At 40.3% G+C, this 12928-nt stretch overlaps 2 pseudogenes; one reads left to right on the top strand and one right to left on the bottom strand.

Annotated features, from left to right (window-relative positions):
* Positions 1–12928, top strand: part of LOC145714468 (tRNA pseudouridine(38/39) synthase-like) — a 94361-nt pseudogene that overhangs the window by 66711 nt on the left and 14722 nt on the right.
* LOC145714807 (U2 spliceosomal RNA) lies at positions 9309–9410 on the bottom strand (annotated as a pseudogene).

Here is a 12928-nt window from a genome sequence, read left to right as displayed (position 1 = left end):
CACTTATCTCTATTTTCAAATTTAGCTGTAACTAAGGCATAGATCTTCAATAAATATTGAACGAGTGAGTGCGTAAATGAATACTTTCATTGGCCTCTCTCACGATCAGAGTCCAGAGTGCTAACCATTACACGATGGAACCATCCTCTCGCATGATCATTGTTAACTTTCCGCAATTACAGACAGGAGTAGGTGAGTTACTACTGCGGTAATGACAAAAGCAGGTAATCAAATTGCCTATGAGAAATAGTAGGAGCTCCAAAAAGTACTAGTTAGCACTGGTTCCTAGCTCTTTGCGAACCATATTTAATCTGCTTAACAATTCCATGAGATGATTCCAGTTATGCTCGTGTTTTCAGAAGTAGAAAATGAGGCTTGAAGTTAAGCTGCTTGCCACAGATCATAAGCTAACCAAGTGGGTAAAGCCAAACATATCTCCAAGACCATTCCTCGCTTTGTTAGACTCCTTGGGCTTTTGCAAGCTACAGTAACATTGGTTTAGAATCACGTTTGAAAGTTTTCATGATAAATAGGATAGATCTGCCTCTTCCTCTTGGGGATGTGCAATATATGTTAGCACACGAAAAGCGCCACAGTCCTGTAATGAAAGGCTTAATTGCTTTCCTTAACACAGCTTAGTTTCATTGACAGAACTTTGTTTTTCATGAGAACGCTAAAAGGGGGGTTCCGGTCACTAATTTTACTGTGGAGAGGTTTCCCCACGTGTTCAACAAGCAATGTGACACAACTGGGTATCCTACAATTTGACTTAATGCTGACACGATCTGCACAGAGATAGCATCTTATCCCACAGGTGAAGGGCTCAGCTCTGCAAGACGGCCTCACCCCTTAGGACACTAGTCAAAAGGCCAGGTTATCATTTGTGCTTTTGACCAACCAGCTACAAATCAGAGGTTCCTGTAATAGGCTCCTTCCTTGGGTTTGATTAATTTGCTAGATCATGTCACAAAACTCAGAGGGCTTTTATTTATTAGAACGCTGGTCGATTATAAAAGCATCTAACTCAGGAGCAGCCAGATGGAAGAAATGCACAGGGCAAGGCCCTCTGTAGGAAAGAGTATCAGTCTCCTATTTCCTCGACATGTTCACCAACCCAACCCAACCCGGAAGCTCTCAAGAACCCTGCCCCTTTGGGTTTTTATTGAGGCTTCATTACATAGGCATGGCTGATTACATCACCTGCCACTGATGATTGAGTCAACCACCAGCCCCTTCCCCCTCCTGGAAATCAGGAGGTGGGACGATTCCCACCCTGTGTATTCATGATTGATTCTCCTGGCAACCAACCCCCATATTAGAAGCTTTCCAAAAGTCCCCTCGTTAACCTAAACCCAGTCATGGTGGACAGGAGCTTGTTATGCATAGCAAGACCTTCATGGCCCTGATACAATTTCAGGAACTGAGGGTAAGATACCAAATATTATAACAGGATGCTCCCATTGTCCTTACTATTCAGGAAATTCCAAGAGTTTGAGGACCTGTGAGCTGGGAGCCATGGAAAAAGACCAAAAACATATAAGAAATAGATATTTGGTCATTCAGACGACCAAAGTATATTTCTCATAAATCACAATATTGCAAATACCAATTCATATGAAAAAAAAAAAAAAACAAAACTAGGATTCTGAGGTATATACCTTGGGAAGTGCTCACTAATCTATGGAAATAAAGCACAAAACTTAGTCTCAAATGATGTAGTATAAAATATGCTGAGTCTGTTTAGTTCCTAAGCTCTTCCAGAGTCCAGAATGTTGCTGCCAACTGAGATCCTTTAGATAGGAATAAGGCAGGGATATGGTCTGCCTGTATGCAAGGAGAATATGCCACTTTATATAAGCCCAATTTTGTGTGCTTTGCTGTCAGCAAGAATTTAAGTATATAGTTGACCCTTGAACAACACAGGGGTTAGGAGTGCTGACACCCTACATAATCAAAGATCCATGTAAAACTTTGGACTCCCCCCAAACTTAACTACTGACACCCTACTGTTGACTGGAAGCCTTACCAAGAATAGTCAACTAATACATATTTTGGACATTATCTGTATCATATACTGCATTCTTATAATAATGTAAGCTATAGAAAAAATGTTAAAATCATAAGACAGAATACATTTATAGTACTGTACTATATAGAAGAACAACACATGAGTGCATTTGCATGGTTCAAAGCCGTGTTGCTGAAGGGTCAAGTGTATATGCAGAGACACAGGATGCTTAACGTATATATTATGCGTTTGGTGACCATGACACTGCAGTACTTAATGTGCCCTATCAGAAGAGTCCATTTGGGTTTTTAATATTCATTTTTCTTTAAATTGAAAAATCTGCCTCTGCAAGGAACTCATTTATAACTCCGGCTGCACATCCACGGGACAAATGACAGAATGGACAATCACTTAGAAAAACTCCATAAACGAAGAGAGCAAATCTGTGGCTATTTTGTGCTTTGCACCCTTCTGGATTTCCGGGTTAACCATCTTTTAACGGCGTGTTGCCCCATGATATCAGTGCCTGCATTTAGTTTTATAGTCGTGTTGGCACCAGGTATCGCTACTTAGCCTTGAACTACTGAGGAAAGAGGAGGTATGGGCTTCATATCTAAGTGATCCCTTTGCACCAAATAAAGGCTAAATATGCCACGGTATGTCGTACAAAGTAAGAGTTGAAAATGGCTTGACAGTAGAGAGATGATGGGGGAGAAACTGACACCTCGGGCAGTTCTTGGTATTACAGGTACTATAGAGCCCAGAGATACGTGGGCCATGGCACCCAGCACTGTGTACGTGCTTTGGGCAGTGGTCTTGTTTCCACAGATCCTAGGGTTTTATTGTCATTTAGCTAATTTAATTTTCCTTCATAATACCCTAAGAGCTCTTGGAACAAGTTTGCACCTACAAGTTGCACTACTGTTTGATAAGTAGAAGGTGGTAAAAGATGTAAATCCCATAGTTGAGAGGTCCTCAAGGAGGACAGTTGGGAAATACGGGGAGGCACCGTGGTTGTCGCAAAGACCGGGGACCGCTGCAGTTAACTGCTTGTGATTTAGAAGACAGTGGCTACGTGTCCCGCAAATGCCCAGCATAAACTTGAAAAACAGAATTGTCTTGCCAAAAGTGCCAATAGTGCTTTGTTAGATTAATTCCTACACTGTTTTGGTCACAGTATTGTTAGGGATATGTTGTAGCCCAGCTCTAACCCTTGCGCTGGGCCACATGATCCGTGTACATTGATAAAAGTTACTTCGTATATGGGGGCCCACAAAATAGGGGCTGCCCCAGTAGCCTGGCCCACATCCCAAATCTATACCTAAGTCGGCCTGCACTTCCAAGAAACACCTGTCAAGGAGTAGTAACGTGCACCAATCACTGTCCTCCAACTCGGCTTTCGGTAGCTCGCCTTAACCTAGAAAACAGGACCTATTGGCCTTATAAGGAAATCCCTGGTCTTTAGCCAATCATATACTATTTCCACAGTGCCTCTTCTGGCATCCCATAAAACCCGTTCTTGCCCCAAATCTTTCTAGAACAGTGTTTTGCTGCTTGGGGCACTGTGCTCCCCCAATCCATGGATTTATTTTCCTTGAATAAGGGATATCAAACTCCTCACTAAATCGCGGTTTTGTCACTTGACAATTATTCTACCAATCTGCCTCCTTGCCCTAATACTTTCCTATTCTCTTTTCTCTTTCATTCACAATTAGTTATTTATATCTAACCTTCTCACATAAAGGATCCAAGGGTGTTGGTATGTGTGTGGGGGCTCCTGATTGGCTAAGCAATGATCTAAATTGGACTGGAATTACTTGGTTTATATCTCTATAACCACTGTCCTTTTTAACAGCGTTGATCTTTAGGTCTGTATCTGTTATTAATGCCATAATCTAGTCTGTCTGAAAGATTGACGTTTTTCAGTCTTTCACAGTACACAGCCCGGGGTTCATTCCCCACCCCCCATTTTATTTGCATACAGTACAAATTTCTTACTCATTCTTTGCTCAATTTTATTATTTATAAAATGGGAAAAAGGCACAGAGCTCATAGTTGTGAGAATTATATGAGAAATAAGTGAGTACATGGGTTAGGTCAATGACTACACATAGCAAGTGGTTAATAGGACTTAGCCACAGAAAGCTTATATGTATTTGAGCGCCTGGGTGACTCAGTCCGTTGAGCATCCGACTTCAGCTCAGGTCATGATCTCACAGTCTGGGTTCAAGCCCCACATCAGGCTCTGTGCTGACGGCTCAGAGCCTGGAGCCTGCTTCGGATCCTGTGTCTCCCTCTCTCTCTGCCCCTCCCCTGCTGGCAGTCTGTCTCGTTCTCTCTCAAAAATAAACATTAAAACAATTTAAAAAGCTATATGTATTTTTTTCCAATGAATACGTTTGGATTTTTGATAGTCTCATTAGAAAGATAACTGACATTTTATTGCTGAACAGGAACACAGAGCTATTTCTACGTGCAGCAAAATGGAGCACGGAGAGGAGAGTCCCCAGTATCCAATACAGACAACTCTAGAGCGTCTTCTCATTTTCACTTGAATGTGTTCCTACTTTGCCACCCGTCCACCCTGGAGCTAATTATCTTGGAGACTATTATTTACACTTATTTGAAATTTAAATAAGAGTGGAAAAAACAGGGTGATAAGGGACCATTTATTTCTAACACTTAGAAATCAAGCCGTATTTTATAAATGCAGAAATTACTTTTTTCAAAACTAGGCTAAAAATTTATCATCTGATGTTTAAATATTCACCGTAAATTTGAAGAATAGCATGTCAAGTGCCAGAACCCATTTTTGATCGTCTATCCTGTTCAGTGGCAGTTTGGGCCAAGGAAACGTGGCTTATTTGGATTTTTTGAAAGGCATGTTTCTCCCTCCCCCAGAAATGTTTTGATACTAGTTATCATTAATCTCTAAAGAAGCAGAATTAGGTTATTTTTGTCTCAATATAGTACTTAACTCATTAAGCCATAATTTAACTGATTTTTTTTTTCAAAGGCTTGTAGTACTTATCAAAGTAGACAGAATCCTTCATGTTTTAGAAATTACCTATGGAAAAGTGTGTTTGAGATTGCTTTTTATTTTTGATATTTTTTTTGCTATGCCAATCACAGTGGCCTAGTAGCTGGGACATTTTCAGCTCTGTGTCACTGTGTTTCTGTTGCGTTGGAAAAGTTTAACCTATACCTGAACTTCGGGTATCATGCTGCCCAGCTCATTATCTTTGCTTCAACACTGTTATTAAGAAATACCGTCTTATTAGATTAACCGGAATCTTTCAAAGATTTACTGTCACTCCTTCTATGGTGTTTCTCCCCTTTGATGGGAAGGAAGAGAAGATAAAGGCAAGGGGGCAAAAGTGAGATCCCTATACAAAACAAACACCTCAGCTTTTTTTCTCATTTCCATTTTTCTCGGAGATGTATTTACAGTTTGTATTTCTGGAAAGCCTTTTTCATTACATGATGCATAAACATGAAGGATGTGTAGTGATACCCATGCTGTTTGTGGTTGGTTTGCTCTTTATGCTTCTACTTCCTTGCCCTTGGCAAGAAATAAAAAGTGATTTTGCAGTTTTCTTCACTGCCTTCTTATGAGTATAAAAAAGTACTTACTCTTAATGTTTTTCATAGATCTTCTAGTAAGGCAGTTGTCAAATAAAACCTTTCCTCTCTGGGTTGTTGATTTTTATGGTCACAACCAGAAGGTACATAATTTCAGTCATTTGACGCATGGTAGGATTAAGGCAGAAAGGATTTTTGCATGTTGTCCAGTGTGCGTCGTATGCCAAATAAAGTGGAAGGGACGCAAGCCTCGATCAGTTCCTGGTGTTTCCTCTCACACCAAAGCTCCTCTTGGAGTTGCTGGAGGAGTTGAAAAAACGGTAGACACAGAGGCTGGCGCCTGCTTTCGCCCACAAGCCCAGGCATCCCCAAAGCAAATGCCACGAATTTTACTGGGGTCTTTTTCTCGGTTGGGTATTGCATCTGGTCTCCCTCGTGGCGCTAGATGTCAGGTGATGCAGACGGGTAGAGGGAGGTGATTGAAACCTAGGTTCCAAATGGCAAAGTGGGAGGCTATCCGGAAGTAGTTCACGTGTTTGTATTTGTTTCCTGAAGTGTGATGAACACAAAAGGCAGCTAGGACGGCATAAAGCATGCTCCAGTGGGGGCTGCCAGTGAGTGCTTATGGCTCTGTTCCATTGGGACCAAGTAGCAGGAACGCTGAGTAACAGTACCCATCTTCCCAACAAGTTGAATATCATTAGCAGAACGCCTTGTGATGCTCTGCGTCTTCTTTGCACTATCTGGAATTCTGTTTGGGTCCTCGACTTTGTTTTATGTGATTAGAATTCACTGTCGCTCAGTGTTCTTCAAATTGTGCAATTCAGTGGTTACGACCCACCTCACACAAGGGGCTGTCCAATAGACAAGGATGATGAATAGTCTCTATTAGCATAAAGAGCCAATAATTTGTCAGAGTCATGTTCTAGATGATATAATTGTCCATGTATGCTGAGGGGATTAGAAGTGGTTAGAAAAACTGAGGCCCCAGGGCATGGGTGAGGTGGACACCAGTGGTTACGTTGTTAGTGATTCAGAGTGTTGTGTTCTAGATTCCATGTGAAAATTCTCCAGGGATATTTGGTATCTGTTTCCAATGTTTCCAATTTTACTCAGATACTTCTGTAGTAAGGGACTGCATTGGGTATGTCTCCTACCATCCTGGAAAACTTGGACTAAAGTATAGGCTAACTATAATCCTATTCCTTTTTTAATATTTACTTATTAATTTTGAGAGAGAGACAGAGAGTGAGAGTGGGGGACAGAGAGAGAGAGAGAGAGAGAGAGAGAGAGAGAGGGAGGGAGAGAATCAATCTCAAGCAGGATTCCTCACTCACAGCATGGAACCCAACACGGGCCTCGATTCCAGAAACCATGAGATCACGACCTGAGCTGAAACCTCGTCAGGCATTCAATCAACTGAGCCACCCAGATATCCCACCGCAATCCTATTCTTGAGGGTTATTATAAGATGCATTGAATGACCCAAACAAACCCATAGTATAAACAGCAATCTCAGAAAAATAGCCATCATGTTTTCTTAGCACAGCAGGAGAAAGATTCAAATCTTTTATTATGTTGTGTATTAATATTAAGCCATAAGGCTACAGGCTCAACTCCCACATTTTATCAACTACTTAGAGTCACACAAAGTAAGGAAGATCTGTCTTTATTGAGGATTAAATCTGATTTATGTCAGAAAGCTGTCATAGAAGGATAGATGGTATTATTGGATGGCCTAGTGAAAAATCTATTTCCATTGTTGAAACCTATTTGTAATGGATCTGGGAACAAATATGATTAGCAAATGGAAACTTTCACCATTTATGTCCTCAATATCCTAGGATTACCACAGGGATACAGTGGCAAATGGTCAAAAAGTATAAAACTCCTAGGGGGGGCTCTTCCCCTGTCTCCCCAAAAATGGTGGTGGATGTGTTAATTAACTGTGGTAATCATTTTACAACGTACAGGTATATCTAATCACCACGTATACCTTAAACATAATTTTTATTTGTTGATTATACCGCAATAAAGGTAGGAAATAATTTTCAGCTCATATTTAGTGATTTTAATGTTATAGCAAAAACGTTCATGAACTGAGATGTTACCTGGATTACATATACAATTTAATGATAAAGTTCACAAAATGTTTGTTGTTATTTCCGCCTTAAAGTTAAGCAGCTTTTGTGCTTCAATATAAACACTACTTGGTTTAATCCTAGGAGGCAGTCTAACTTATTTTAGAGATTCAGAGAGGTCAAATAAATATTTTTCACTTTTATATTTCTTATCAATTTCTTTAAAAAAAATTTTTAATTTTATTTATTTTTGAGACAGACAGAGACCAAGTGGGGGTTGGAGAGAGAGAGATAGAGGGAGGGAGACAGAATCTGAAGCAGGCCCTGAGCTGTCAGCACACAGCCTGATGTGAGGCTCCAACTCGCCAACCGCGAGATCCTGACCTGAGCGGAAGTCGGACGCTCAACCGACTGAGCCACCCACGCGCCCCTCTTATTAATTTCTACATGAACACATGAGTGCCTATGTGCTGTGCTAAGCTTTTTTTCCTCTTATAATGTATTATGTTTACGTGCGTTTCAGAACAGGATGTTTCCTAATATAAGAAATCCATTTACATTTTTAAATATGCAACGGCAAGTGAAATGGCACTGAGTGTTTAATTTTTAAAGATTCAAAAAAATTTTTGAGCACATTTGGTACAGTGTTATATTAGTTTCAGGTGTGTAACAGTGACTCGACTTGTCCGTACATTATGCTGTGCTCACCGCAAGTGTAGCTACTATCTGTCAGCCCACAGCACTATTACAATATCATTGACTGTATTCCTTATCCTGTACCTTCCACGTCTATGACTTATTCCACAAGTAGAAGCCTGTGTCTCCCCCTCCCCTTCACCCATTTTACCCATTTGGTCATCCTCTCCCTTCTGGCAACCACCAGTTTGTTCTCGGTATTTATAGGTCTGATTCTGCTTTTTGTTTATTCGTTTGTTTGTTTGTTTGTTTCAGATTCCACATATGAGGGAAGTTATATGCTATTTTTCTTTTTTAGTCTAACTTACTTCACTTAGCTTAATACCCTGAAGATCCATCCAGGTTGCCTCAAATAGCATGGTCTCATTGTTTTTTCATGGCTGTGTAATATTTTGTTTATACATGTATACTATATATATAAATGAAATGTATTTATATAAATATATATAATATGTACATATGTATATAGAAATATACGTACATATAAATATAATATATAAATATATATGTAAATATATTTAGTATATATATATATGTATATAAACTGAAACATATATACTACACACACACACACATCTTCCTTGTCCATTCATCTATCAGTGAGCACTTGGGTTGCTTCCATATCTTGGCTACTGTATGATGCAAAAAACATAGGGAACAGTCTCTTTATATATCTTTTAAATGATTTATTTGTTTATTTGTTTGTTTATTTATTTATTTTTGAAAGAGAGCACGTGTGGGGAGGAGTATACAGAGAGGGGGACAGGATCTAAAGCAGGCTCTGCACTGACAGTAGTGAGCCTGATGTGGGGCTCGAACTCAACAACCATGAGATCAAGACCTTAGCCGAAGTTGGGTGCTTTAACAGATTGCACCCCTCAGGTGCCCTGGCAACATTTCTCTTTAATAAATGGTGCTAGAAAAACCGGACAGCTACATGCAAAAGGTTAAAACTGGACCTCTTTCTAAAAGTATATACAAAAAGAAACTCAAAATGGATTGAGGACCTACACTTGATCTTAGCCAAAAGGCCGAGAAGCGATTGGATTGAGGACCTAAATGTGAGACCTGAAACCATAAAAAAAAAAATTCTAGAAGAGAACACAGGCAGTAATTTCTCTGACACTGGCCATAGCAGTATATGTCTCCTAAGGCAAAGGAAACAGAAAGCAAAAGTAAATTATTGGGACTACATTAAAATAGAAAGCTTTTACACAGTGAAGGAAATGATCAACAAAAGAAAACGGCAACCTACTGAGTGGTAGGACATATTTGCAAATGATATATATGTGACAAAAGGTTAATATCTGAGGTATATAAAGAATTTCTAGACCTCAGTGCCCCCCCCCAAAAAAAAAACAATGAAAAAAATGGGAGGACATGAATAGACATTTTTCCAAAGAAGACATCCAGATGGCCAACAGACACACGAAAAGATGCTCATCATCGCTCATCATCAGGGAAATGCAAATCAAAACCACAATGAGACATCCCCTTTCACCTGTCACAATGGCTCAAGTAAAAAAGACAAGTGTTGGCGAGGATGTGGAGAAAAAGGAACCTTTGTGCACTGTTGGTGGGAATGTAGAGAGGTGCAGCCACTGTGGAAAGCAGTGTGGACATTCCTCAGGAAATGAAAACTAGAACTACCGTATGGTCCGATAATTCCATTACTGGGTATTTACTGAAATAAAATGCAAACAATGCACTTATATATTTATTGCAGCATTATTTAACTGAGATATGGGTTAACCTGTTATTGATTCTCTTTTTCCTCAGAAGTACCAAATACACCGAGAACAGCGAGCCATCAGAACAGAGGTGGCCAAAGGGACCTGGAAGAGCCAGGCCTCAGGGCCTCTTCTCTGTACTTCAACTCAGGCAGTTTTGCTTTTACCTGTTGTAGATATTGGGCCTCTATGTATTACTTTTTGAGAAACAAAATTGAGCTGTTAGCAATTGTTTAAAATTCCCAGTACCTCTCATCTCCACAAACGTAGCAACGGGGGCTGGAGGCTGAACTTAGCAGCATTTGCATTCATTCCTGACTCGAGTTTTCGGGTCTGGTTTTAGGCCAGGCCTTATCAATGGTCAGGCTAAGTCATTTCAGGTGTGAACCAAGACTTAGGCAGTCACTGCGGGTTCATTTGAAATAAACTGCTTCTATCAATTTTATTTCCACCATTTCGATAGTCATATTGACATCATATAGAGCTAAGTTGGCCCCGAAGTATTTTCAAGGTCAGTACTTAAGAATGGGCTGACGAGCCTGTATATTTGTTGCATGCTGAGATTTATAAAGAGCTTAGTACTTTTTACCACTCACTTCTTTGTGGGAATAAATGTCAATTTAGACTATGGAGTAAGCTGGGTCTGTCGCTCATGAGTTGATGGATTTGGTGAGTGTTGGGCATATTAGCTTGAGGGCTCAGTATAGCGATGACTCCTCTTCCAGATGATGCTTAAGACATTTAAATTACTTACAAATTACATAGTGCCTAATTCTAAAAGGATTTAAGATAAGGCGCAATATGAAAATAATTTTAAATGCTGTTGAAATGCAAAAAAAAAAAAAAAAAAGCACACGTAGGTTCTCCTATGTGTATGTATCTCTAATTAAAAAGAGGGGAGAAAGAATTAGGTTAGAGCCTGGGATGAATGAAGTATGGAAACTGAACTCTGACTTTCACAGCCTAAACAAGAAGCAGAATCCACTGGATAATATTGTGTCATTTTCTGATGAAAAGAAAGAATTTGAGCTTCCAAAACTGTTTTCTTGACATAAATTCTAAGAACGGCATATAGGGGAATCCTTATCCTCAACTTCAGTTTTTTTTTTTTTTTAGATTACAATTTTCTTTTTTTAAAAAGTTTATTTTTGAGAGGGAGAGACTGGGGGGGGGAAGGGTAGAGAGTGAGCAGGAGGGAGGATCTGAACCATGCTCCCTGCTGACAGCAGAGAGCCAGATGCGGGGCTCGAACTCACCAACCACAAGATCATGACCTGAGGCGAAGTCTGACAACCGACTGAGCCACTCAGGTGCCCCTTAAATAACAGTCTTCAAGTGGCTGCTTCTTCAATAGATGCACTAGAAATGCTGAGTGTGCTATCACGTCAGATTTCAGTGGAGGTACAAATACTGTAATGACAGAAAAACGTGGGGCCAGGGCCTGGAGTATCTGCAGGAGGGAATCCACGAGATCCTCTGTACTTTCTCTCAACTTTGAGACCTTGGCTCATAGTGCAGGTTTATTGTGATTAATAGGGACGAAGGATTGGAGAGGACACCAAAACCCATTGAGCAATATCAGATTAAGAGCAATGGAATCTTACGTTTTTGTCTCGTGTCAGTATTTTCCGTAAAATTACAGGCCCTGTAACCTTGAAGGGTCCTAAAGATTGGTTTGAGTGTAGTTTGGGGACAGGACAGTCTCTATCCTCCTGGGAATGGGAGAAGGGTGATCTGAATAGCGACATTAAGGATTGAAGCTGAGATTAAGAACGAAACAGTTGACCAGAAGCATGAATCCAAAAGGGCTGTGGAGAGGGTCATCAGCAGGATAAGGTGACTCGATAAACACGGAGTAGGTGAGAGGAGAGCTAGCGGGGGAAGAATGGAGTGTTAGGCATTTTCTGGAGATACTGGTAGGGAGGCTTGCCAAGTTTATATGAAGCTCACTGGTACTTTCCACTTATGGGCTACCAACTCGTAAAGGAAATCAAGTTGGTTCATATACCAGGCGTTAAAGTAACTCCTAACGACTTAATAGTTGGAATGCATATATCCCCTTCTAGACTTTGAGCTCCATGAGAAACGAAACCTTTGGTAGTGTTTCCTACTAAATATCCATAAAAGACACGTGGCTTGACAATTAGAACGTACTCAAAAAACGTTTGTTGCAGGACAGAATTACAACGCCTATGTTTTCTCATTTAGTAATGGCTATTTACAGTACTGGAAAGGTGGCATTATCCCTGTGTTTTGGATAAGGATGTAAGCCTGAAACTTTTAAATAACTTACACATTCTACAGCTCATTCCCCTGCTTACTAAGTGGCCGTGCTGTCATATGAACACAGCTCTGCTTTATGTCCAAGCCCACGGGCAGCACTGTCTCCTTAGCAAGCAAACATTTAAAGAATATACACAGGGCACCAATCACAGCGATAGGTATTGGAGATGCTAAAGGTCTAAAGATATTTAAAAATCATAATAGATGACAGCACAAATACGAGGCACACACATACTCCTGTCCCCTGGGGGCTTAAGTACATCTTTTAAAAGCAGGATGTTGTTGAGACTTTTGTTTATTTAATATTGGAGACTCTGTCTTTTGATTGCCCCACATTATTATGGCAGGTACAGATCCATGTGTCTAGGCTTGAACACTCTTTTAGTTGTGCTGTTATTTACTTCATTGCTTTTCCCACATGTATTCTGGTTTCCTTTTTTTGCGTGGGTTCTGTCTCGTAAAGGTCCCAAGCGCTCTGAGACTTGTGTAGGGACAGTGGTAGAAATCTAGGTTGGTAAGAGTGACTGGGAGGTATTTTCCATTTCCAT

Source organism: Panthera onca, chromosome X, assembly GCF_046562875.1.
Source record: "Panthera onca isolate mPanOnc1 chromosome X, mPanOnc1 haplotype 2, whole genome shotgun sequence".
In the NCBI taxonomy this organism is placed as follows: domain Eukaryota; kingdom Metazoa; phylum Chordata; class Mammalia; order Carnivora; family Felidae; genus Panthera; species Panthera onca.
The sequence above is the reverse complement of the archived record's forward strand: the minus strand, read 5'-3'. Positions and strand labels throughout refer to the sequence as shown.